The following is a 26,637-nucleotide window of genomic DNA, read 5'->3' as shown; positions in this document are numbered from 1 at the left end:
ATGAAATATTTCAAGCCCATAGAAAGCAGAGAGAAAAATACTGAAAATCACCACCAAGCTTCATTGAATCCTAAAACCTTGACACATTTCCTTTAGGTATACTTTCTTTGTTAAGAATTGTCATTGTAGTGAGATACCATCTCCCACCTGTCAGAATGGCTATCATCAACAAATCAACAAACAAGTGCTGGAGAGGATGTGGAGAAAAAGGAACCCTGGTGCACTGCTGGTGGGAATGCAGACTGGTGCAGCCACTGTGGAGAACAATATGGCGTTTCCTCAAAAAATTAAAAATGGAACTCCCATTTGACCCAGTGATCCCACTTCTAGGACTATATCCCAAGAAAACAGAAACACCAATCAGAAAGGATATATGCACCCCTATGTTCATAGCAGCACAGTTTACAATAACTAAGATTTGGAAACAGCCTAAGTGCCCATCAGCAGATGAGTGAATTAGAAAACTGTGGTACATCTACACAATGGAATACTATGCTGCTGTAAAAAAGAAGGAACTTTTACCATTTGCAACAGCATGGATGGAACTGGAGAGCATTCTGCTAAGTGAAATAAGCCAGTCGGAGAAAGATAAATATCACACGATCTCACTCATATGTGGGATATAATGATCAAACATAATTTGATGAACAGGAATAGATCTAGAGACAAATGGCAGGGGCAGGGGTGGTTAGAGAGCAACCAAAGGACTTGTATGCATACATATTAGTATAACCAATGGACACAGACACTGGGGAAATGGGGGCTTGCCTGGGTGGGAATGGCTGGGGTTGGGATGATGGGTCAAGCAGGGAAAAAAGAGACATATGTAAAACTTTAGACAATAAAAATAAACAAACAAACAAATAAATAAATAAAACTGTCTTAAATTTAAGAAAGAAATGTCATTGCAGATACCATTAAGACCCTCATCCCCCTCCTTCCTTCCCTACCCAGAAGTAGCCACCCTACTGAATTTGGTATTTATATTTTATTCTTTTAATATATTGCTGGTGTCTCCATAAATTCTATACGGTATTGTTTTGCACACGTTAAGCTTTATGTAAGTAGTATTATGTGGTATGCATCCTACAGCTTGCTTATTTGCTCAAAATGCTTTTGAGATCTATCCAAGCTGATACAAGAGACTCTAGTTCTGAAGGGCTTCTTAGTATTCCACTGTCTGAACATACCACAGTTTATTTATCTACCCTCCTATTGGTGGATATTTAGGCTTTTCCAATATCCTGTTATTAGAAACAATGCTTCAATAAACATTTTGCATACATGTCTCCTTGTGTACACATGATATGGTTTTCCTAGGTTATATACCTAGGATGGAATTCCCAGTAGAAGGACATGTACATCTTAAATTTTAGTACCCATTTTTCTCCAAAAATTCTTCAAAAAATGTTTGTACAAGTTTTTCTCTAAAGGCAATAGAATCTCAACTCTACTAGTCAGGTAAGTTTCAAGTCTGAATCTAGCACAAGTATAAAATATGGCAATACTTAAGATGAGGTTCTTAAACTAGCAACTTTATGAAGTTTATAAGGGAACTTTATAAATGATTGTGTCTATATTCAGTTATAAGAATTTCAATACCTATTGTGTGTGTGTGTGTATTTTGTTTGTATAAGCTAGAAAAAAATTATGTGGTTCTGGTATCAGCCTTTAGCTCCTTCTCTCTGGAGGAACTGGGTTGGCATTCTAAAGAACTGGCCTTCTTCTGAGTATGCAGGTGCTAGGAACCATTTCTGTTCATTCATGGGTCAGTCAGTCAAAAACATTTTATTGGGTGCCTGCTACATAGCGGGTACCAATCTGAGAGCTGGAGGTACACCAGTTAAACAAGAGACAAAGTTTAGGCCCTCACAGAATTTCTGTTCTGGTGACAGTAGAGAGTCAAGTAAATAAATATACATATACCCATATACTATGTCATCTGGTAATAAGTACAATTTAGAAAAAGCAGGGAAAGGGGAATAGGGAATGCTATAAAAAGCGGTCATGGAAAACCTTGCTACAAAGGTAATATTTAAATAGTTTTAAAGAAAGTGAGAAAGTGAGACATGCAATTCCACGAGGGAGGGCTTTAGAAAAAGAGGGAAGAGTAAGTATAAATGCTTTAAAGTGGAAGTCTGCATATTCAAGGACTAGCAAGGAGGCCAGTCTGGCTGAGGCTAAGCCAACAGGGAGTGGGCAAAAGTGATGAAGGTGAGGTCAGGGGTGGTAGTGTTTGGAGGGAATTGTTGATTCTACTCTGACTTGGGTGGGAAACCATTGGAAGCATTTGAGCAGAGGAATGCCAAAATCCGATTTAAGTTTTTGAACAGTCATTCTGTTGCAAGAACAGAAGCAGGGAGACCCTTTGTGAAGGTTATTGCACTCTTCCTAGTGAGAGATGATTGTGGAGAGACAGAGAGAGAAACATCGATGTGAGAGAGAAACATTAATTGGTCGCCTCCCACCCCAAATGGGGCTGGGGATCTAGCCTGCAACCAAGGTACATGCCCTTCACTGGAATCAAACCCAGGATTCTTCAGTCTGAAGGGCCACTGCTCTATCCACTGAACCAAACTGGCCAGGGCTGTATGTATTTTGAAGAGATTTAGTGTTGGACTGGATGTGGGGTGTAAAAGAAAGAGAAGAGTCATCAAGATTTCTGGCATGAAAAATGGAAAATGGAGAGCCTATTAACTGAGATGGGTAAGATTAGAGTAGAAACAGGTTGCTAGAGGAGTAAGAAGTTTTTTTGGGGGGATGTGATAAGACTGAGATTCCTATGAGACTTCCAAATATAAATGTTTAACAGGCAGTGAAATATGTGAACTTGGTTGATATATGGTTGATTTCTAGGCCAAAGGTAGAAATGTGGGAGTCATCAGAGTATAGTTGACTTTTACAAGTGTGAGGCTGGGTGAGACATCTTAGGAAGTTCATTTGAATAGAGCAAAGAAGAGGTATGAGGGTTGAGTCCTGGGGCTCTTCAACTTTTAGAGTGCAAAGAAATGAGGGGGGAACCAAAGGAGCCCAAAGGGTTGGTATGAGATAGCAGGAGAACCCAGTGACTGGTGTTGTCCCAGAAGCCGAAGGAAGAGGATATGACACATTCTATTAAATGTTGTTGGTAGATAAAATTTTTAAAGGTTAAAATTTGACTTTGGATTCAACAACATAAAGATTATTGATGACCTTGGCAAAAGCAATTGTAGGGGAGTGGTGGAGTCAAATGCCTGTTTGGGGTAGGTTCAAGAGAAAACATGAAACGAGGCATAGGAGAAACAGAAAGTAGACAACTCCTTCAAGGGGAGATTTTATTGGGACATCTCTGTTAATGCTTAGGGTCTAAATTTAAGTGGACACCCACAGGTGGGCAGCAACTTGCTGTGTCAATGCCCTTCAGTGTTCCTTGGAAGTCGTTTCATTCTCAGTGTCAGGTGGGTCTACCCTTCTCTGCTGTGTCTGCAAGGTGAACTCATAGTCATGCTCCAACACCACACTTAGGCATCTCCACATGTGGGAATTCTTCAGGTGGAACAAAATGATCCTGGACTTTGTATACGTTTTTAGTATAACCACATTGCCGTAGTATAGTTTATCCCTCAGTAAGCAGTAACTTTGTGGAAACAAGTGTTGTGACTTCCAGGGTCCCCAGTGCTATGTACAGTGTGTGCCTAGTACTTGGTAATGCTCAGTTAAATAAGAGGGGCATTCAGTAAATTAAACTGAATTATTTTAGAGAAATGTAGGGTTCAGGTCTTCCCTTCCATTTCTATGGGGCTAGCAGTGTGCCCTACTATTTCTGTAGGGGAAGGAGCAGCACTGTTTATCTTCAGGGGAGCCTGAAACAGATTCTCGTGGAGAGTTTGGCAAAGCCCTGTTGTTTATTTTTTTGTTTTTATCACAAGTACATCCAGTTGAAGTCAGAAGGGGCCTCACTGACACGCACCACCAAGGGGCCTGCCCTGTGTCCTTGGTTGGTCCCATCATGTTGATTTGTGGTGGTGCTGAAGTGGGTGACCCTGGAAGGTGCCTTTTCCCATGCACCATTAGGCCAAAGTGAGGGCTCCGTTAGCTTTTCACTGAAGCAACTGTGTTTTTCTAATGTGCCTTCACCAAGCGCTGATGTCATTTCGTTCCCAGAATCATTTCAATTAGATTCCAAACAGTCCTTTATTGCACTTTGCAAGTCTTTTGAGATGACAAATTATTTCTATGTTCAATCTGCTGTTTTTTCTTTTCTCTGCCTCTTCATGGCTGAAAGTCCCTGCATGCTTTGTTTTGTGTGCTGTTTGGCCAAGAGGGAGTTATCTGAAATATAGTTGACACTGCTCCTAAAGAATATTATTCTTTTTGCATTCACTCGCTCTGTTTATTCTTTGGTTTCTACTATTAATTAGCAAATTCATCTCCTGATAGCCACAACGAGGTTAGAATAAATGTACCGAGCTAGGTATGCAGCAAAGCCCAATGTATTCAGAGTGGTAGCAAGAGACCAATTCTATTCTGATAAACACCATTAAAAGGAAAAGATAAATCAAATCTTATGGCCTTAGTCAGCAAGTTTTATTCTACAAAAGGAATCTGAGCTGAACCACAGCTGTAATTTGGAGGCTTAGCTCAAAGTGACTGCTTTGTATTTTCCTCAAGGGTCAAAGAATCAAATCTGTATTCTGCTGGTCAGGCACACCGTAAAGAGCGCCGCCTTCACCTGGGTGGTTTGGAAGGCCCATAAGTCTTGGCAACTTGGTGGATTTCGATGCATAGCCATGAGTTCCACAGGGCATTAATTCTCCATTGCTTGTCCATTTAAAATAAAAAGTGTTGGTGAATACATTATACTTGGGGACCTCTAAATCCCACTTTAGTATGTTGTCATTCTCGAGGTCACCGATCTCCTTTGCTATCGTTATTTTAGTATCCAGAGCACATTTGAAGTTGGCAGCTATTGTGTCCTTTTTCTTTTATCTCTGACAACTGCATCAGCTCTTACTCTTGAGGAAATTAACATTGCCTTTTGTTCACAAAGCAAGATTATTTGGAAAGGTCAATGGATGTAGCACAGCATTCTGGTATTTTTCTACTGAGAAACATGCCTGCTAATATTTCAGTGATGCCCTGTGTTAAAGGTCTAGCTTATTTATAGTGAATAGCCATGTGGAAATAATCACTGTCAAGTCATTTGTTATTTAAAAGAAACTAATTTCATTTAGAAGATTTTATGAGTGGATCTGTTAGATGAAATATTGCCAAGCCATTGCTATGGAGTTGGCTCTATGGGGATTCTGGAAAGTACGCCTATTTTCATTTAGTTGCCCTCAGGAAGTCCTTCTTGAATGAGAAATTCACTGTTACCTATTTTCAGCACACCTGGGGAGTTAACTAAATATTCTTTTCACTTTTATTAGGTATTTCCATTTCAATGATTTGGATAAATCTATTGTGTTTCCTCCTACTTTTTCTAATAGTGGATATTACCTTATACTGTTCACTAGAGGCCCAGTGCACAAAATTTGTGCACTCAGGGGGATCCCTCAGCCCGGCCTGCTCCCTCTCACAGTCCAGGAGCCCTCGGGGGATGCCATCAGTCAGACATCCTTAGTGCTGCCGCGGAGGCAGGGGAGGCTCCCGCTACCGCTGTTGCACTCGGCAACTGTAAGCCTGGCTTCTGGTTGAGCAGCGTTCCCCCTGTGGGAGCGCACTGACCACTAGGGGGCAGCTCCTGCATTGAGCATCTGCCCCCTGGTGTCAGTGCACATCATAGCGATCAGCTGTTCCGCCATTTGGTCAATTTGCATATTAGCCTTTTATTATATAGGATACTACCAATGTTTAGACCAGGATACAAATTGTGAAGAATGGAACTTTTAATCAGGAAAAGTGGAAAACATATGTCAGTAACTCCTGAGGGCAGATAGAGGTAGATAGAAATGAAGCTGGAGGTTGTAAGAAATCATGTTTTCAGCAAGAAGCATCTGAATTATATCAGTAGGAGACCACCTGATCAGAAATTCATATGTGTAAGAGGTGCATGAATGTTTTATTGAGAACAATGTGGGTCAAGAAGGGTCCTGGCTTGGCATATGAATAACGGATACAAACCAAGTGTATAGGAGTTAACACCTACTCTTATTTTCATTTTGCTAGCAAGCCTTCCTAATACTCCAGTTATATTATATAATTTTAGGAGACTCAAATGTAAGAGCTCACACCTGTAGAATTAATTGCATTCAGCCTTAATTCCAGTTACTGAACTATAAGAGTTTGGTATTTTAATGGTTTGTGGTACAATAGCACAGGGAGGATGGTTAGGCCATATGGATCTGCTAGTTCATAAATGCTCGCTAATGCAGGTAAAATTCCTTCTATGCCACTCTGATGAAAACTGGTCTTCATCTGGTCTGCAAACAAGGCAAACATAATTTATCATCCAAAGTAGGAGAATTGTTAGAGTAAGCAGGGGTGCTATTAATAATTAAGTTAGGACATAGGCAACCTCAGATTGTCAGAGATTATATTAGAAAGAAAATGGCTTTAAAATGTTCCTATTCTTGTGAAAATCTCTTTCTTCTTGTATAGTTTGTAACAGAGAATTGAACTCACCTAACATAGGCTTGACAAAAAAAAAAAGATGAAAGAAAGGAAGAAAGGAAGGAAGGAAGGAAGGAAGGAAGGAAGAAAGGAAGGAAGGAAGGAAGGAAGGAAGGAAGGAAGGAAGGAAAGAAGGAAAAAAGACTTTTACTGTGGAAAAGATTAGAAAAGTTTTACCCAGGAGAAATAAATGTTGGGCCAGGGAAAGAAACATTTGCTTTAGTTTAATCTTAGGGTTAAGTCTAAGCCTATTAGTCAAGATTGGAAGAAACAGACCTGTTCTTTCTTACCAACATGGCAGTGATTCAGAAGGTCTCAGAGAGTGGAGTGAGAAAGCAGCCCTTGAAAGGTGGATGCCAGAGATGTCAGGTGTTTGTCAATCCTGCAGAGGAAGAGCCTGTAGGAGAAAAGCAGAAGTTGAACACAGGAAGGAGCAGTCAAGTTGGCTGCGTGGAGATAAAAGGAACTGCTGGTTCTCTCCTATGTTTTTTTCTTGAAGACGTGGAAACATACCCAAGACTGACTTGCTTGTAAATGTGGGAGATCTGGAAATGCTGCCCTCAGGAGAGGCCAAGGGGTTTATTTAGCCCAATGGGCAAATGAAACATCTACGTTGGATTTTGATGGCAGATAGAGTGTGAAATTGTTCACTTAATATTCCTTATGTGGCTTTCCCTGTTCATTATGGGTTTTTGTTTGTTTGTTTGTTTATTTAACTGGTGGAAAACATGCCTGGCCTGTATCTCAGCTACTTTGAGCAGGGCAGACTGAAGATTGGAACTGGGTAGGAATTTAAGCAGACAGTTTGAGCTCTACCTGAATATTAGACTCACCTGAGACTATGTCTCACTCACTGTGAGTCTTACTTAATTGCTCTGGTCTGGGGCATGGATAGCTCTAATTTTAAGAAAGTTTCTCAGGTAGTTCTACAGTGTACCCGGGCTTGACAACCACTGACTTAGAGTATCTGACTATACAGCAATAGTCCATGAAATTATTTCACTTGGAAAACAAAGTGTTAAGTCTGTATAGGTTTACTTGAAGGTTTGTGATTCATTAGCTTGGTTGTTTAGCTGGTGAGATTCAGCTTTTGTTTTGATCTAAAAATGTTTTCATTTTTAGAGGATGGTTTCATTTAGTATAGTATTTGAGTTTTTCTTCCATTGCTTTTAAGGCATTATTTCATTGTCTTCTGGCCAGCATTGGGTTTTGTCTAGAAGTCAGCTGTGATAATTATCTTTGTTCTTTTATAAATAATGTAAATTATTATTTTTATTTTTATGTAAATTATTATTATTCCTTCCTATAATTATAAATGTTACTTTTTCTCTCTCTAGCCTTGCTTAAGATTTTTCTTTATCAGACTGGACTGGTGATTGCCAGAGGAGTGGGGGACTGGATGAAAGAAGTGAAGGGATTAAGAAGTACAAATTGGTAGTTGTGGAGTAGTCATGGGGATGGGAATATGGTCAGTAATACTATACTAACTATGTATGGTGCCAGGTGGGTACTGGAAATATCAGAGGGATCCCTTTGTAAAGTATATGACTGTCTAACCACTATGCTGTACACTTGAAACCAATACAAAACAATACTGAAAGTAAACTATAATCAAAATATTAAAAAATAAATAAATGCAAAATGGTAAAACAAAGATTTTCTTTTTACCATTTATTTTCAGCAATTTGATTATGATGTACTTTTAAAAAAATGTTTCTTACATTTTGTTCAACATCTTGGATTGTTGCTTTCTAGTGTTCAGCAACTTTTGATCACTGTTTCTTCAAATATATTTCTCTGTCTCTCCTCCTTTTATGGGACTTTAATTACATGTATATTCGACTGATTTATTAATTTGTAATTTTTAGTAGACTTTATTTTTTAGAGTAGTTTTAAATTCCCAGCAACATTAAGTGGAAAGTATATAGAATTCCTATACACCCTCACCCCTAAACATGTACCACCTCCCGTACTGTTGGCATCTTGAATCAGAGTGCTAAATTTGTTTCAATAAATCTTCATTAACATATCATTATCATCCAAAGTCTATAGTTTACATTAGGTTTCCTTCTTGGAGTTGTCCATTTTATGGGTTTTGACATATGTATCTTTTTTAATGGCATGTATTTAACATTGTAGTGTTGTACAATATATAGTTTAACTGCCCTAAAAATCTCTGTACTTATCTATTCACCCCTCCCTGTACCCTAATCTCTGCCAACTACTGATCTTTTAACTGTCTCCATACTTTTGCCTTTTCTAAAATGCCATATAGCAGGAATCATTCAGTATGTAGCCTTTTGAGATTGGCTTCTTTTACCTAGTAATATGCATTTAAGTATCTTCCATGTCTTTCCATGACACCATAGCTCATTTCTTTTTAGTACTAAATAATATTCTGGTTGTCTGGATATAACATAATTTATTTATCCATTCACCAACTAAAGGATAGCTTGGTAACTTCCAAATTTTTGACAATTATGAGTAAAACTGCTGTAAACATCTGGGTACAGGTTTTTGTGTGGACATAAGTTTTCAACTCACTTGGGTAAATACCAAGGAGTGCTATTGTTGGATAGTATGCTAAGACTATGTTTAGTTTTGTAAGAAACTGTCAAACTGTCTCCCAAAGTGGTGTGCCATTTTGCATTCCTACCAGCAGTGAATGAGAGTTCCTATTTCTCCACACCCTCCTCACGTTTAGGATTTGGGCCATTCCAATAGGGGTGTAGTGGCCTATTTTTCTATTTTTATTTCTTCTGGATTTTTAGGAACTCCTTATATTTTAGAGATATCAGCTGCTGTAAAATAATTGAAAATACTTTTATTCTTGTGTATCATTGTCATTTAATTATGCTTATAGTGTCATTGTTTTGTTTTACAAAGCTTGTTTATTTTCACTTTTTCAAAATTACCCATTTTTATTTTATTGCTTCAGGACATTGACTCATGGTTAGTAATGTCTTTCCCTCTCCCAGATAACAGAGGAATTTGCCCATGACTCATAACAGTACTTCTGTCATTTCCTTCCTTCCTTCCTTCCTTCCTTCCTTCCTTCCTTCCTTCCTTCCTTCCTTCCTTCCTTCCTTCCAACTTTTTCTTTTCTTTTCTATCATATCTATCTATCTATCTATCTATCTATCTATCTATCTATCATCTTTCTACCTATCATCTGTATATTTATCATCTATCTATGTAACATCTATCAACATTTACGTATATAATTTATTTGGAGTTTATCCTGATGTATGTTGTAAAGTATAGATCCAATGATAATTCTTCCAAATGACCATTCAGTTCTCTCTATGACATTTATTAATATTTTTATATTTTCCTCTACTGATTTGAGATATCATCTTTATTACACAATAAATTCAAATATATACTTGGGTTCATGTCTGATAGTTTCTTTTGTCCATTTGTTTTTCTTATACTATATATTGTTTTCCTGGATACCATACAATTTTATAATTTTACTAGAGGCCCAATGCATGAAATTCGTGCAAGAGTAGGCCTTCCTTCCCCCAGCTGCTGGCACTGGCTTCCCTCTGGCACCCGGGACCCAGGCTTCCCTCTCGGCCCCAGCTCCGTCCTTCTGGAAGGACGTCCAGTCTAATTAGCATATTACGCTTTTATTATTATAGACAATAATATTCTAATACCTATTTGAGTTAGTCTCCCTCTTTTTTCTTATTTTTTAGGTTTTGTTGGTGATTTTCCTTGTTCATTTTTTTTGGAAATGCATATGAATTTATTGATAACTCAATACATTTATAGGGGATGTTCAAATTTCATATATATATATGAAATTTGAACATCCCCTATAAATGTATTGAGTTATATATATATATATATATATATATATATATATATATATATATTAGAGGCCCGATGCATGAATTTGTGCATGGGTGGAGTCCAGCCACCCTGGCTAGGGGGAGGGAACATGGGCGGTTAGCCGGCCTGCCTGCTGGTTGAACTCCTGGTTAATGGGACAATTTGCATATTAGCCTTTTATTGTGTAGGATATACACTGAGTGATATATATATATATATATATATTTACTTTCTTAAAATTTTGGTAAAAAAAACAACCCATGACAAAATTTACTATCTTAGCCATTTTTAAGTGAACAATATACAATGTTAAGTATATTCACATTGTGGTGCTATGTTTCTCTAGAACTTCTCCAACTTGCTTGTTTATTTTTCAATCTTAACTTTATAGTTAACTTATCTGTATCTGGGAATACATTTATTGACATTTTTTATGGGGAATTGAAGCAAATTTATAAATTAATTTAGGGAGAATTGGCATCTTTACCAGAAGAATATTAAGTCTTCCTATCCAAAAATATGTTTCTCTTTTTATTTGTTCAATTATGTTTTATATTTCAGAAATAATACAAAATTTTCCTCATATAAGTAAGTTTACATATCTATCGCTAACCTGATAACCAAGTATTTTTCTTTTCTGTTGTTCCTGTAAATTTGTCTTCCCTCTCCTTATATCTTTGGCTGGTTATTATTTGTACATATAAAAACTATTGATTTCTGTATATTAATATTAGAGTTTCATTGCTAAATTCTCTTATTGATTGTAGGAACCCATTGATTCTCTTGGATTTTCTAGAAATACAATTATGTTATCTGCAAATAGAGATAGTTTTATTTCTTTCATTGAAAGTTTTATGCCTTAGCTTCCTCTTGCCTATTGTATCTTGTGTCTAATTTTTGTCCAATATTTATGTCTATCTTATTTTTAAGCTCCACAATTTAAATTTTATAAGCTTATACAATACCTTTAAAACAATGTTAAGTATGATGTATTATTTTATTTTTAAAAGACTATTTAGGATAAATTTTTACTTCAGTGTGTTTTAAACATCCTTGTAAAAATATAAGCATTTAAGTTTTATATAAGCACTTAGATTATAATTATTTGCATACTTATTTAGGATTTTTATTTCTTTATGGTTAAAGATTTTTATTAACATATGCTTATTAACATATGGTGAATCTCTTCGTCCTTAAATGTGCTTTTTGCCCTAAAGGAGTTACTTGATACCTTAACCTCTTTCTGAAATATAGAAGGCCCTAGAGGATTTTAATTCCAATCACACTGTTACACTTTATATCTAATTTCCACCCAATATTTTAGGTCTATCTTATTTAAACCTTAAAAATTATAAATTATTATTATTATTTTATATAGATGTATTTTAGATTTATTATCATGTTACCATATTTTTGCTCACTATTCTTGTATTTTAATCTCTTACTTCCTTTTATTTTCTGAAGTAGTTCCTGTAAAATTTCATTAAGTGAAAAACTTTTGATGGTTGTGTCCTTATTTGTAAAATAGACTAATAATATTAGTTCATAGGAATATTTTGAGGGTTAAATCAGATAATCTGTGTAACACTTAATGCGATCCCTTGCACATAGTTTATGCTCATTGTTGGGTATTATTTTGACAATCTAGTGATAGGAACCAGACTGGGGTTAGGAGCAATGGCAACATCCTGACTTTAAGGTGAAGATGGGAGAGCCTATGGATTAGAATAAATAGATTAAGATTCAGATGAAAGTGTTGAGCCCAGAGAAAGCACAGGGAAATGTTGCCTTGTGGATGTTCTTATGACTACTATAGCTCTACCTCTTCTTTCCCTTTTTTCCTATAAGATTGTGAACTATTTGATGTCTCCCAGATGTGGCTAGTGCAATTTAGAAATTGAATTTTAAATTCTATTTGCTTTCAAGTACCTGGAAATGTGCCTTCACATAATAGGTGGTTTAAAAAATGTCTGTGAATGAACAAATCAAACTCACCAAGAACCAAATGTAACAAGAGAATTGAGAATTAAATGCTTAAATATTTTAGAGAACTTTGGCCAATTAGTATTGAACATATGCTTTTTAAGTAATGACATAATTCAAATGAACACTTTGGCATACTCTCAGATATACCTTTGAAACATAAAAAGCATCGGCTTTGTGCTAAAAGTTCGGTATGTTAGAGATACTCTGAGATGTTAACAATAAAGTCATTCTCAAAAGGGCACTGTTTTAATTCAAATTAATACAGTTTCTTCTTGTTATTTGCTTTTTCGGGACAACCCCTATGCTTTTGAAAGTTTGAAGACTGTAAAAGTCATATGAAAGGTACAAAAGAAATTACCTAGTACTCCCTCCTCCTAGCAAATCTTTCCCTCTCAAGAGGTACACATCAGAGAATTCTATTAGTGGTCGACAAGCAGGCAGTCTAGTTAGTGTGACGTGGCTTCCCCACTTGGTGACACTTTTCTATAGCATTCTTCAGGCTATCTCGTTTGACACTTTGGAGCAGCTGCCAAGTCCTTTCCTGCTCTCTGTAAACAAGGCTGTCACTCACCAAGCATTCCTCTTACCTAGGGTAGGGAATGAGGTTAATGACTTTGGAAATGGAAAACAGAGCAACCATCAAAAGGACTTTTAATACCAGGAGAATTATAGGAGAATAATTGAATCAAATAAAACAAGAATATAAATAGATCATATTACCAGCTGCATTTGTTAAAAGGTTTCATATCAGTTGAAGTTTTGTATTACCTGGGAAGAGTAATCAAAAGAAATAAAATAGATTGAAAATGGTTACCCTTGAGAAGCTATTTCTGACTTTTTGTCAGGATTCCCCTGTGGCTGCTGATGCCCAGATAGTGTTCTCACTCCTACTTTCTTTTCAACTTTAATTCTACTTTACAAGGAAGACTTCTGGCCCCCTTCTCCCTTAGAGTATCTTTGATTTATCATTTAGTTTAGTGGTTAAAGAGATGAGACAAGCCTCTGCATCTGAGGAAATGACATTTTTAGGCTTCTGATAGGAGGTCTTTTAAGGTCAAATATTCTAAGGGAAATCAAGATTGGGGGGATTGATTCTGGTCAATCTGAATCAGAAGGTGCTGGGAATAGGAATTAGAAGAGTAGAAAAGAACTTTTGAAAAATAAATACAGCTTAGCTGGTGTGGCTCAGTTGGTTGAGTGTCGTCCCGTGAACTAGGAAGTCAAGGTTCGATTCCCTGTCAGGGCACATGCCCAGGTTGTGGGCTCGATCCCCAGTAGGGGGTGTGCAGGAGGCAACCGATCAATGTCTCTCATGGATGTTTCTATCTTTCTATCCCTCTCCCTTCCTCTTTCTGAAATCAATAAAACATATTAAAAATAAAAATAAATAAATAAACACATCCTGCCCTGGCCAGTATGCTCAGTTGGTTGAGCAATGTCCTGTGCACTGAGAGGTCTCTGGTTCGATTCTGGGTCAGGGCACATGCCCAGGTTTCACCTCAAACCCCAGGAGGGGGCATGCAGGAGGCAGTCAATTAATATTTCTCTCTCCCTCTCTTTCTCTTCTGCTCTCTTTAAAAATCAATAAAAAATATTTAAAAAATAAAAATAAATAAATAACCTGACATATACACATATACAATATGTAGCTGGTGGAGATGGGGAGACAGTAATTTTGCATTACTGTGTTTAGTAAACTTCTTAAATGTAAGGCATACTAATAACATGTACCTTTTCACAAGAATGACTAGTTTGTTTATAAAAGTCTTTTGATTTTGTAATTCTTAAACAGAATATTCTTTAACCACATAGAACATTATCATTATTATTAATTAAAAATACTAATAAGGAATTAGTATATTCAGAGCATTGTTCTAGACATTGAGTTTAGAATGAAGAATGAAGACGACATGGTGGCTTGCTTATGGAATTTACAGTGTGGAAGGGGTAGAGCTGTAATAGACAAGTAAAAACATGGGCAATTATAAACTGAACAGAACTTGTAAAAGAAAGAATAAAAGGATTTAGTCAGAAACTTAGATTATATTTAGTCTAAAATATATACAATAATAAGAAACTAATTAACTAAAGAGCCTAGTGGATAGGATGGGATGGGATGTGATGGGGTGGGGACTTACTTTAGACAGGATGAAATTAATTATGTAGCAATAGCTAAGTAATATACGACTAGTCTCTTTCCACTCTACAAGCTGCCTCTTATCTGGGAGCTGTTAAATATTTACAATTTATAACAGTAATTGGGGAGGTCCCAGGAGGAAAGACCATAATTTGCTCCAGGTGGAAGGCCCCAGTGATTGTAGTTCACAAATGAGGAGAGTCAGCAGTAGATGAGATTGGAGAGGTAGGCAGGGAGTCGAAAGTTTGTTATTGAGTTTGCTAAGTGTCATCTGAGGTGATTTTTCTGGCTACTGTGTGGGGAATGGATTAGTGGGGGGAACTGGAACCGGGAGCTATTGCAGTATTACAGGGGAAAGAGAGTGATGGCTTATACTAGGTGGGTGGCATTTGCCATCAAGTGCATGGATTCAAGCACATCTTGGCGACAGTCTCTAGAGGACTTGCTGTTCGGTTGAATATGAATGGAGGTTATGGGAGGGGGAGAAATGATTGGTAACACTCCAGATCGTTTCAGGCTTGAGTATCTAGCCTGGGTAGAGATACCCAGGAGAGTAATTTGTTTGGGAATGAAGAGTTCTGCTTTAGACATGTTAAGTTTAATCTGTATTCATGGCAAGTAAAGATCTCAAAATGACAGTTGGATATATAAATCTGGAGGGATAAATGTGGGAATTTTGGCCTTTTTATAGACTTTCATTTGTTGGGAGTAGAAAAAAAAAAACTTGCAGGAGAGAGATGTTTTTGGACTGCCCCTGAGAAATGGAAACATTTGGAAAGCAGGCGGAAGAGGAGGAGTCAGGAACGGAGACTGAGTGGAAACAGAGAAGTAGGAGGAAAAAACTAATCAGATAGAAAAAAGTTACCCAATTATTGTGATATTTAATTTTCCTCCCCTTAACTGGAAACATGTAAATCAAAATCTTACCCAGAGTGGTTAGGGTTTGACTTTTAACCCTTGCAGCTTGGAAAATCATTGTAAATATTGAAAAGCTCCCAGATAAGAAATATATTTTAGAGGGGAAAGAGCATAAATGGTGTATTAGTTATCTATTATTGCATAACAAATTTCCCTCAAACCTGGTAACGTAAACCAATATATTATCTCACTATTTCTGTGGGGTAGGAACTCAGGAGTAGCTTAGCTGAATGGTTCTAGCTCATGATCTCTCATGAGGTTACAATCAAGTTGTCAGTTGGGGCTGCAGTCTTGTCTGAAAGCTCAACTAGGGGAGGATACGCTTCTAACCTCACTCATGTGATTGTTTGCAGGCCTCAGTTCCTGGACACATGGACCTCTCCATAGCTTGCTTGTCTATCATCATGACATTCAGCTAGCTTCCCCCAGAATGAGTGTTGGGAAATGGAGGAGGGACTACATAAGAATATAAATGCCAGGAGACAAGGATCAGTGGGGTTCGTCCTAGAGATTGGCTATCACAGATGATGTGTTAGGTTTCCACAACACTCGATATCTTCATTATTTGGCTATTAGACCTTACAAACATTAGATAACATTTTTTAAAAATTGAATTTATTGGGATGACATAGATTAATAAAATTATGTAGGTTTCAGGTATACAATTCTATAATACTTCATCTGTATATTGTATTGTGTGTTCACCACCCCAAGTCAAGTCTCCTTTCATCACCATTTATCCCCACTTGACCCTCTTCTACCTCCTCCCACCCCTTTTCCCTCTGGTAATTACCACACTGTTGTCTGTATCCATGAGTTATTTTAATCTTAATTTCTTCATCTTTTTCACCTAACATTTTTGAGATGCATTTTTATCATCTGGTGTGTCTCTATTAACTTTTATTCCTCTAAAAAACATTATCAGCTTATTCCCTAAACCTTGTTTGCACAGATGGTTAAAAAATAAAATTGCAGTTCTCATCTACCTTCTTTAGTGATTATGTTTTTTACTGTTGCCACTAGCAACAAATTTGGCAAGATTATAGGAGATTTATGAGGGAATAAAGTAGACCCCTTATTTGCAAATATGCTTTCTGCGGTTTCAGTTACAATCAACTGTGGTCCAGCAATATTGAATGGAAAATTCCAGAAATAAAAATTTTATAAGTTTTAATTGCACGTTGTGCTGAGTAATGTGATAAAATCCTGCACCATCCCTCTCCCTCCCACCTGGAATGTGAATCATTCCTTTGTCTAGTGTACCCATGCTGAGTATGCTGCCTGCCAGTTAGTTGCTTAGAGCCATGGTTGTGAGATTGACTGACTGATCTGGTATTGTAGTGCTTGTGTTCAAGTAAGCCTTATTTTATTGTTATAATTATTCTATTTTATTATTAGTTATTATTGTTAGCCTCTTACTATGCATAAATTATAAATTAAACTTTATTGTAAGTATATATGCATTAAAAAACAGTGTACATTCATGGTGTTCGGTACCATCTGCAGTTTCAGGCATCCACTGGGGGTCTTGGAATGTATCCCCTGTGAGTCAGAAAGGGTACTGTAGTCAATCAGCCATAGAGAAGAGTTTCCAAATTTTGTGAAGACATTTTAAAGTAAAAGATTCAAAGAGATATTTGCAGGCTACTCATTACCTTTTAAAAAAATAACAACTTTATATCTCAGTAATTCACATACCATATAATTCATCCATTTAAAGTATAAAAGTTAATGGTTTTTCATACATTTTCAGAGTTGTGTAACCATCATCACAATTGCTTTTAAAACACTTTTATTTTCCAAAAAGAAACCCTATAGCCATTAGCAGACACTCATCCACTGCCCCCAGTTATAGGCAACCAGTAATCTACTTTCTGTTCCTATAGATTTGCCTATTCTGCACATTTTTGTGAATTGAATCATATGCTGGGCATTCTTTTATGACTATCTTTTTTCAGTTAGCACATTTTCAAGGCTCATCCATGTTGTAGTACACTTTTGTACTTTTTATTGCTGAATAATATTTCATTGCATGAATACACATTTTACTCATCCATCCAACAGTTGATGGACATGTGTGTTGTTTCCACTTTTTGGCTGTTATGAGTCATGCTGCTGTGAACATTCATGTACAGATTTTTGTGTGGACATATGTTTTCATTTCTCATGGGTATATAATTAGGAGTGAAATTGCTGGTTCATATGGTAACTCTATGTTTAACATTTTGAGGAACTGCCAAACTGTTTTCTAAAGCAGCTGTATCACTTTGCATCCCTCCCAGCAGTGTATGAGGGCTCCAATTTCTGTATTTCCTTGCCAACTGTTTTTGTCGGTCTCTTTTATTTTAGTCATCCTAGTGAGTGTGAAGTGGTATTTCCTGACATTTTCCTAATAGCTAATAATGTTGAGCACCTTTCCATGTGCTTATTGGCCATTTGTATATCTTCTTTGGAGAAATGTCCATTGAAATTCTTTAGCCATTTTTAAGTTGGGCTATTTGTATTTTTATTGTTCAGTTGTAAGAGTTCTTTATATATCCTGGGTACAAGCCCCTTATAAGACTTGGTGTCTGTTTATTTTTGTTTTATTAAACCTCATCTGAGTATATTTCTTTCCATTGATTTTTTTTTTTTTTGAGAGAGAGAGAGAGAGAGATGTGAGACACATCGATTGGTTGCCTCCCACACATGCCCTGACTAGGGATTGAATTGAACCTCAACACTTCAGTGCCAGGGCAGACGGTCTAACCACTTAGACACACCAGCCAGGGCAAAACTTTATGTCTTATGGTGGGATAGGACATCAAATTAAGGTTCAATATCATATGCTACCTTGACATCTAAAAAAATTGGAAGGGCTGTGAATGGCCTAACTCTGTTCCCCTCTCCACTCTGCTCCCACGTATAAGGCTACTTAGCCAAACAACACTCCTTATCAAATTGACCAAATATGGTTTCCGCTTATGCTTGACTAGTGAGTTTCAATGAAATTATTCAAATAAGCCAACCCATGAAATTATTCACATAAGCCAATTACATCCTTTATTGGGACCCAGTGGGCATCTCACCCACTTGATACTACCCAAGTTGACCTCCACAGCTTACTCTTCACTCTGTTCTGAGTGCAGCTCCCACATGATCCTACATGGCACGGTGTCATCCTCTTCTGGGCTGTGAGTATATATGACTAATAAATCGCTGTCATTCTCATTGTATGTTTGGCTATCTCCATAACCCCAAGGCAGGAATCCCTCCCTCACCAAGAGGCAAAGGGAAAGCAAAATAATAATAATAATAATAATAATAATAATAATAATAAATATATATATAATTTGCAATTTTTTCCCTTTTCTGTGTCATATTTCAGTTTCTTAATGGTATCATTTGAAGGATATAAGTGGTTTTTTTAAAAAATATTTTTATTGATTTCAGAGAGGAAGAGAGGTAGAGAGAGAAACATCAATGATGAGAGAGAATCATTGATCAGCTGCGTCCTGCATGCCCCCTACTGGGGATCGAGCCTGCAACCTGAGCATGTGTTCTTGACCAGAATGGAACCTGGGATCCTTCAGTCTGCAGGCCAATGCTCTATCCACTGAGCCAAACCAGTTAGGGTGAAGGACATAAGTTTTTAATGTGGTGAATTTCTATTTATCATTTTGTTTTGTTTTGGTCACTTATGTTTTTGGTGCTATATCCAAGAAGGCTTTGCTTAACCCTAGGTCTCCAAGATTTAATTCTTTGTTTTCCTCTAAAAGTTATATAAATTTAGTTCTTACATTTAGAGCTATGATCCATTTGGAGTAAAGTTTTGTATGTGGTGTAGGAATGCTTTTAACTTTTTTTTTTTTCATGTTATTATCCAGTTGTTCAGCACCATTTTTTCTCCCTGAGTTATTTTGCCATTACTTTTTAAATAGTCTTTTCTGTATTTGAAGAAGTTTCCATTTTTGAGTCCTACATCCTCAGTGTCGAGTCAAACCTCAAGTTCATAGCCTCTCTTGCAGCTAAAATGTGGCATGTGGCCCAGGACTCAGCCATCAGATATACCCATGAGAAAATGTGATACAAAAGGGAGCAATATGAGCAAACAGGCCTATGTGTAGCCTTGTGATTTCTGGTGTAGTGGCGACACTGGCCACAGTTGGTTTCTGTAGTCTTGGTGGGGCCTTAGCAATGGTGATTGCTCTTTAACAGGCCAGCTGCACCATGGCTTTTGACATTATAACCAAGGTTATCCTTGAGCCTTGCTCTCAGCCTCCCAACTAGCACTTCTATGGATTATGGTATATATTTTTTGCTTATCAGCCCATGTCAATTTGTTTTGCTTACAACCTACAGTCTGACTGACACACATGCTAAGGAGTGATAAAGTAGAATTTTAGGTAATGACTTGTACTTTAATTTTGCATAGAAAATGGGTCTGACAATTCCTACTGGCTTTTGAGATGGAGATGTAGAGGACAGTCTTACAAATAGTAGTACCTCTTTTAAGCCAGTCCAATACAATTTCAGTATTCTGTTCTCTGCTAAATTAAAAACAAGCAGTAGAATTCCCAATCCAAAATTGCATAAACACTTTATACTTTCATCTCTGACCAGCTCTATTCCTTTCTTTTACTTCTCCTGATTTTTAGCTCTGTTTCATAGTTAGGCCTCTGTTGTTCTTGTACCTGGTTGCATGTTGGACTCCCTGGCTTGACTCACATCTTGAGGACTAGGACCCAGCCTAACCTGTCTCTGACTCTTCAGATCTGAATTAACCTGTTTATTATTCCCCGCTCCCCCCACCCCCCCACCCCAGGATCTAATTTCTGCTTCCAGGTAACTTAGCAGGCTAATGGTTGGACCTGTCTTTCCCATCTCAATCCATTTTCCCATCTCAGTCCTCTGGATCCAGGCGAATGAACATTGCTATATGGATAGAAGTAAGTTGTATCTCAAGGGAAACATTACCTGGAGGAGGTAGAAGATCTGCATTTGAGGGGAGATAGCAGCTCCCGTGAAAGGTGGTGAGAGAGTCATGGTAAGTCACTCAGCACTTACAGGTCCTCTTTCCTGTATTCTCCATGAGAGCCACCCCCAAGTCTACTCCAACTCCTTTGTCCTAGAAAAAGTATTGGATAAACTAGACAAATGAATTTACTTCCTCATAGAGATGCAAATCCTTGAGAAGCAGAGCCCACTATCTGTTAATGAATTAAAAGGTCTGATCTTTTTTTTTATGTCCTGTCTCTGAGGGAGTTAGACTGAATATATGTCACCAGAGTTCTCTATTCCCTAGAAGTTCCATATCCCACATTTCCTATTTCTCTTCACCACCAAATACATAGTTCAGGGCTCTGGAGCCACTTATATTGGCAATCTTAAAAGCTATAAAGAATAATCTGGGAATAAGTTGGGGTGGGGTGGGAGCGGAGGAGAGAGATTTCTCCAACGGTCTCATGAAGCTGCCAGTGTTGTTCCCATCAGCCTCTGTAGTGGTTGCTGGGTAATGCAGTACTGATGGTTCCTAATATGGAGATGTATTGCATATTCTCTCTCTATCCTGGAGAATCAAATTCTACTGCCATTTTCTTTTTGCCTCATAGACAATGAGCTTAAATCTTTTCCTATGTTGTTAAAAACTAGAATCAATGTGAACAGTGTCATTGGAAAAAGTTAGGCTTTTTTTTTAGAGCATGAACCAAGAAAAATAGATTGGTAAAAGTAATGTGAAATGGTCTCTATTGAAGTCATTATGTTTGATAGGTTTTTCTAAGGCATTAACCTCAGAGGTGTCTCCGAGAGATGCTTTCAAGATCCTGCACTCTTATAAAAGAAGACAGTGGAGGCAGTGGGCTAAAAAATAGACTAAGACCTGGAGGGACCCTTTTTGAGATTCCAGTTCCCTAATCTCTGAGGTATAGTGGCAAAGTCACTTAGGTCATCACTGCTTCAGTTTTGCTATCTGTAAATGGGAACAGTAACTTGGTATGTAGTTTAATAGCTTATAATTTCTTCAAAAATGCAGATGGGCAAGAAGAATGCAAAATAGATCTCTAATCTTCCTTTCCCAGTGGAGAGGAAATAATTACTTCTCTTTGGTGCATATCCTTTGAGATCTCCAGCTTATCTTCTTTGGATCCTAAGTTTTGAGAATCTTCCTTTAGCAATGATTCACGAACATTGAAAATTCAATAAAATTTAACCACATTTCAATCCATCGCCCTTCTCTTTCTTCTTGAATGTCAGTTAAATCATACCAAAAGATTTGTAAAATTGGTATATGAAATAGACTTCATGTTACATAAAAAATTGTTAATTTGTACCACACAAGGTATGTATAGGATATATATACCTATGCAACCATAATGGCAAACATTGATCTATAAATGGTTCTCAATCAACAGGGTATGGGAGAATAATACTTGCTAGTGGAACAACACAGGGAAGACTAAAGCAAGTTCCTTTGCTCATAAAAAAACCCCAACCCTACTAAGGTGGGTTCAAGGATTGGGAAAGACCCTGATCTCTGTATGATGCTACATAAACCAGCCAGTGATGACCATGTGTGGGGAAGCATGGGACCTGGTTGGAAAGTCTGTAAGGAGGAATCTCTGAAAGGTTGCAGGCCTCTAGGGAAGTCTTGCCAAAGGCAGCAGACCCTGCCTTGACTTTTCCAAACAAGTCTGAGTCCCCAGGTGTTTTACTGGAATCTTTCTATTTACTCTTCAAAACGTCCTTGCTTAAGGAACACTACAGATGCATGTGTCTTCTCAAGGATGCTTACCCTGCTGATAGTGAGGGTAATAGTTAATTTTAGTTCAAGCTGTTGTTACAGTAAAAGCCTAAGGAGGTAGGCAAATTGGGCTGTCTGGTTCCTTTAACCAGGCAGCCCCTTGGCCCTCTCTTTCACAGAAATGTGTGTCAGAGTAATCATTCATCCATCACTCAGGGTCTGCGGGTCAGTTCCCGCAACCATGGTGAACCAGTGACCACCCAGGGGCTGGTCAGTTCATTTGAGTCTCTGTTACCTTCATGGGATGGGATATCTCCTAACATACCCAGGGACTTAAAGGGCCTCTCTGTATTGATTTGTTTTATGGGTCTTTGTGGAGAGGCAAGCAAAGTCCTTCCAGTGTTATTACCTGGGTTGGGAGGGAGAGATTTCTGAGATGGTCTGGATTTCTGAGATGGCTCCTCCTAGTTACACTGACTGCTCATAAATTGGGATCTGGTTGTGTAGAGAAGAGGCATGGGAGGGAGATTTTACACAGAATATTTGCTTGTGCATTGAGTTTTATGCCATGTACAAATATTATCTATTTGGAAACGAATACAATGTCACATTTAAACAAATTAAAAAATACGAATGGCAATAAAAAATCTGGCATTTCAGGTGGAGGTTAAATTGCTATGTAGTTTTCTAAAGTCTTATATTCAGTTTAGTTCTCTTGGAAGAATAAAAACTATGACAAAATATTTACATGTGGAAAATGCTACTTCTTATCCTGGATTAATGAAAAAAATCTAAAGATGTGCTCTAGCCCTGGGATTGAAATCACCAAATAATCCAGAAGGATGTCCTTCCAATCAGCTAAAACTAAGCTGTCCTCCGCGCCCCTGGGTCCGGGTGAGGCCATGCGCCCCTGGATCCGGGTGAGGCCCCTGGATCTGGGTGTAGCTGGATCCCGGGTCCGGGTGAGGCCGTGTGCCCCTGGATCCGGGTGAGGCTGGGTCCCAGGTCTGGGTGAGGCCGCGCGCCCCCGGGTCCGGGCAAGGCCGCGTGCCCCTGGGTCTGGGTGAAGCTGGATCCGGGGTCCGGGTGAGGCCACGCGCCCCTGAGTCCGGGTGAAGCCGTGCCCCTGGGTCTGGGCGAGACCAAACCAGAGGGAGTCGGACCTGCATTACCACCATTTGTCCACCATCCAGAGCTGAAAAGTCAGTGCCGACATGTGCACATAAGGAACTGGTGGACATTGAAATTGGGTCTCAAAAGAACTGTTGGTCCAGAAAGAAACTCACTACAGACTGATTCATTTGCCTGTCAGCATAACTATTATTGCTCGTCTCACATTCGGTTCTTATAAGTATATTTCTAGTAACACATGATCTCACTCATCTAGGGGAAATGATGAACAACATAGACTGATGAACAAGAACAGACCCAGAAATAAGGAGGCATCAATCGGACTGTTGGGCCTCAGAGGGAGGGTAGGGGAGGGTGGGGGTAGGGGGGAGAGATCAACCAAAGGACTTGTGTGCATGCATACAAGCCTAACCAATGGTTAAGGACAACAGGGGGGTGGGGGCATCCGTGGGGAGGAGTGTGGGATGAGAAGGGGGGGATGAGGACAAATATGTGACACCTTAATCAATAAAGAAATTAAAAAAAAAATCCAGAAATAAACACTTCATAAATTTTAAATTAAAACACACACACACACACACACACACACACACAAAAACTAAGCTGTCCTCCACTGAGTGAAATCTCTATGACAGAGAAGTTTTTCTAATCCTAACCACATTTTGTTATTTTTAAACTTTATAATGAGTTTTTTTCCGAATGGGCAATATTTTTTTTATTGTTTAAAGTATACGTCTCCTTTTTCCCCCATTGACTTCTCCCCAGCCTCCTCCACCTCCCGGCACATGCCCTCACCACCTCATCTCCCCTCCAGTGTCTGTGTCCATTGGTTATGCTTATATGCATGCATACAAGTCCTTTGGTTGGTCTCTTATCCCTCCCTCCCACCCTCCCCTGCCTTCCCACTGAAGTTTGACAGTCTGTCTGATGCCTCTTTGCCTCTTTATCTATTTTTGTTCATCACTTTATGATGTATAGGCAATTTTTGAGAATCCTGAGAGATAGTGTTTATCTCTTGGTTTATTAGGCTATGTACAATATCATTTGGAATGTCACTGCACAAATAAGTTTGTATTTGTATGACTTGAATACATGCACCTAATGGTACAAGATTGGAACCTGTAGTTCTTCCACATAGTAGATTGCACCATGACTTAACAATCCATTGATATGACTGATCTAAAATAGCCAGCATTCATCCGATGACCTGTCTTTATTTTCCAAATATTTTGCATTTTACTTTTAATTTGGGCAAGGAATGAGCTTGCCTCCTAGAAAACACATTTGATGTTGACTGTATTGTGTTAACTTTTCTTTGTTTAGATATTTCTTTTATAGGTCTGGGCAAGTAAACATTTCAAATTTTCTACCTAGCTATTATTATTTAGATGTCACGAGGATTATAGAGAGGTTAATAACTAAAAGAACATATCAAATGAAGTTGTTGTCATGTTAATAACCCAAGCCCAGATGTAAATACATTTATTGTGTACTCTTTTTGTATGTACATAGTTTTATAATACTAATGATAACTTGGTTTTGTGCATTTCTGAAATATTTTACTAATCTTTTTATTTCCTTTATCATCATGCCCCTGTTGCTCAAGCATTCTGTCTCTCTCTGTTCTTGCCTTTCCTCCTGTTCTTCTCTAGGCCAACTACATCAACCAGACGCTTGTCAACCGATATCCCTGGTTTAATCTCAGTTCCATTAGAGGAAACTCTTTCAACACTCCTGATTTCTGCTTTTCTCTCCAAACTGTTTGAGGCTGATTAAATTATGCACTTGACATCTATGTTCTTAAAACAGAAGTGCACTTAATGGGATGCAGCAATCAAATAAAATTTCCCCTTCAATTTATTTTTTGAGCAGTTTTTATGGTGAACAATGGCAAACATACGGTGAAAATGTATAAAGCTTAATAAATCATTAAAAGGCAAAAGAGTATTTAATAATCACCCAGGTAGGTTGTTAATAGAACATTGCTGCACCCCAGGTTCCCCTTATGTATTCTTTCCCATTCACACTTCCCTCCCCCAAATTAACCACTCGCCTGACTTTTATGGTAATTTTTTCTTTCCTTTATTCTATAATTTTACCACCTATGTATGCATTCCCTCAAGCTGTAGTTTACTTTGGTCTATTTTTTAACTTTATATAAATCTAAACATTTGGGTCTGGCTTTGTATGGGTCAGGTTCCTGGCAGGAAACAAATAGCATATTCAAAAGGAGGATTTAAGAGTTTTATAAAGTGACTGTCTACAAATTGTGTACAAGATTAAAGAGAATCAACAAGGAATGTTGCAGCATCCAGGTCTAACAATAGTGGGGAAGTGGGGACCCTTTACTACCCATAGGCCTGCAGGGCAAGCAGTTACAGGAACCCTGTACCCCTGTTGCTGTTGGGGAGAGCTGCCAACAGCACATGTGGCCTTTGGCAGAGAAACATACCAACTATGCCCTGGCAGAGAGAGTCTTAAGGGACAAATATCCTAAACCTCTCTCCTCCTGCCTTCTCCCCTGCCTCTTATTGGCAAGATTGGACCAAAGCCAGAGGGCAAGCCATTTAAAGAAATCCATATGGGCCAGGCTCCTAGACACAGAGGTGGAGAGAGAGGATAGAGAGTGGGCCTGGAGGCTCAAATGGAGCATGTACAGAGCAGGATTTTTTTCCTTGACCATATTTTGAGTGACTTATTCACATTGTTGTATATAGCTGGGTTTTGTTTATTTTCACTGCTGTATAGTGCTCTATTATGGAAACACTAGAGGCCCCTTGCACGAAGAGATTCGTGCAATAGGCCTTCCTTCCCTTGGCATCCAGCACCGGTTTTCCTCCAGCACCCAGGACCCAGGCCTTCCCTCTGGCCAGAGTCTGCCATGTTCATCTTCGCTGCAGACTCAGGCCGGAGTCTGCCATCTTTGTCTTTGCTGCAGACTCCAGCCGGAGTCTGCCATCTTTGTCTTCGCTGCAGACTCCGGAGTCTGCAGTCTTGTCTTTGCTGTGGCACTCCGCTCCTGTAGATCCCTTCGCCTGCCCCATCCCCCCGCCCTCCCTCTCATAGCAGGCCTCCTGCCCCGCCTGGCCACTCCGCGCCTAGAGCAGCTGGGCGGCTGCCATCTTTGGCCTTCTAATTTGCATACTCACTCTGATTGGCTGTGGGCATAGTGGAGGTACGGTCAATTTACATGTTTGTCTATTATTAGGTAAGATATCCTTATTTATCCATTTTATTGTGGATGGACATTTGGGTTATATCTTGTCTTTGGCTATCATAATTGGTGTCTATTCATTGAGGCACATGGGCATGTTTC

The sequence above is a fragment of the Cnephaeus nilssonii genome (genome assembly GCF_951640355.1).
Source record: "Cnephaeus nilssonii genome assembly, chromosome: 9".
NCBI lineage: Eukaryota > Metazoa > Chordata > Mammalia > Chiroptera > Vespertilionidae > Cnephaeus > Cnephaeus nilssonii.
Note: the sequence above shows the minus strand (reverse complement) of the source record.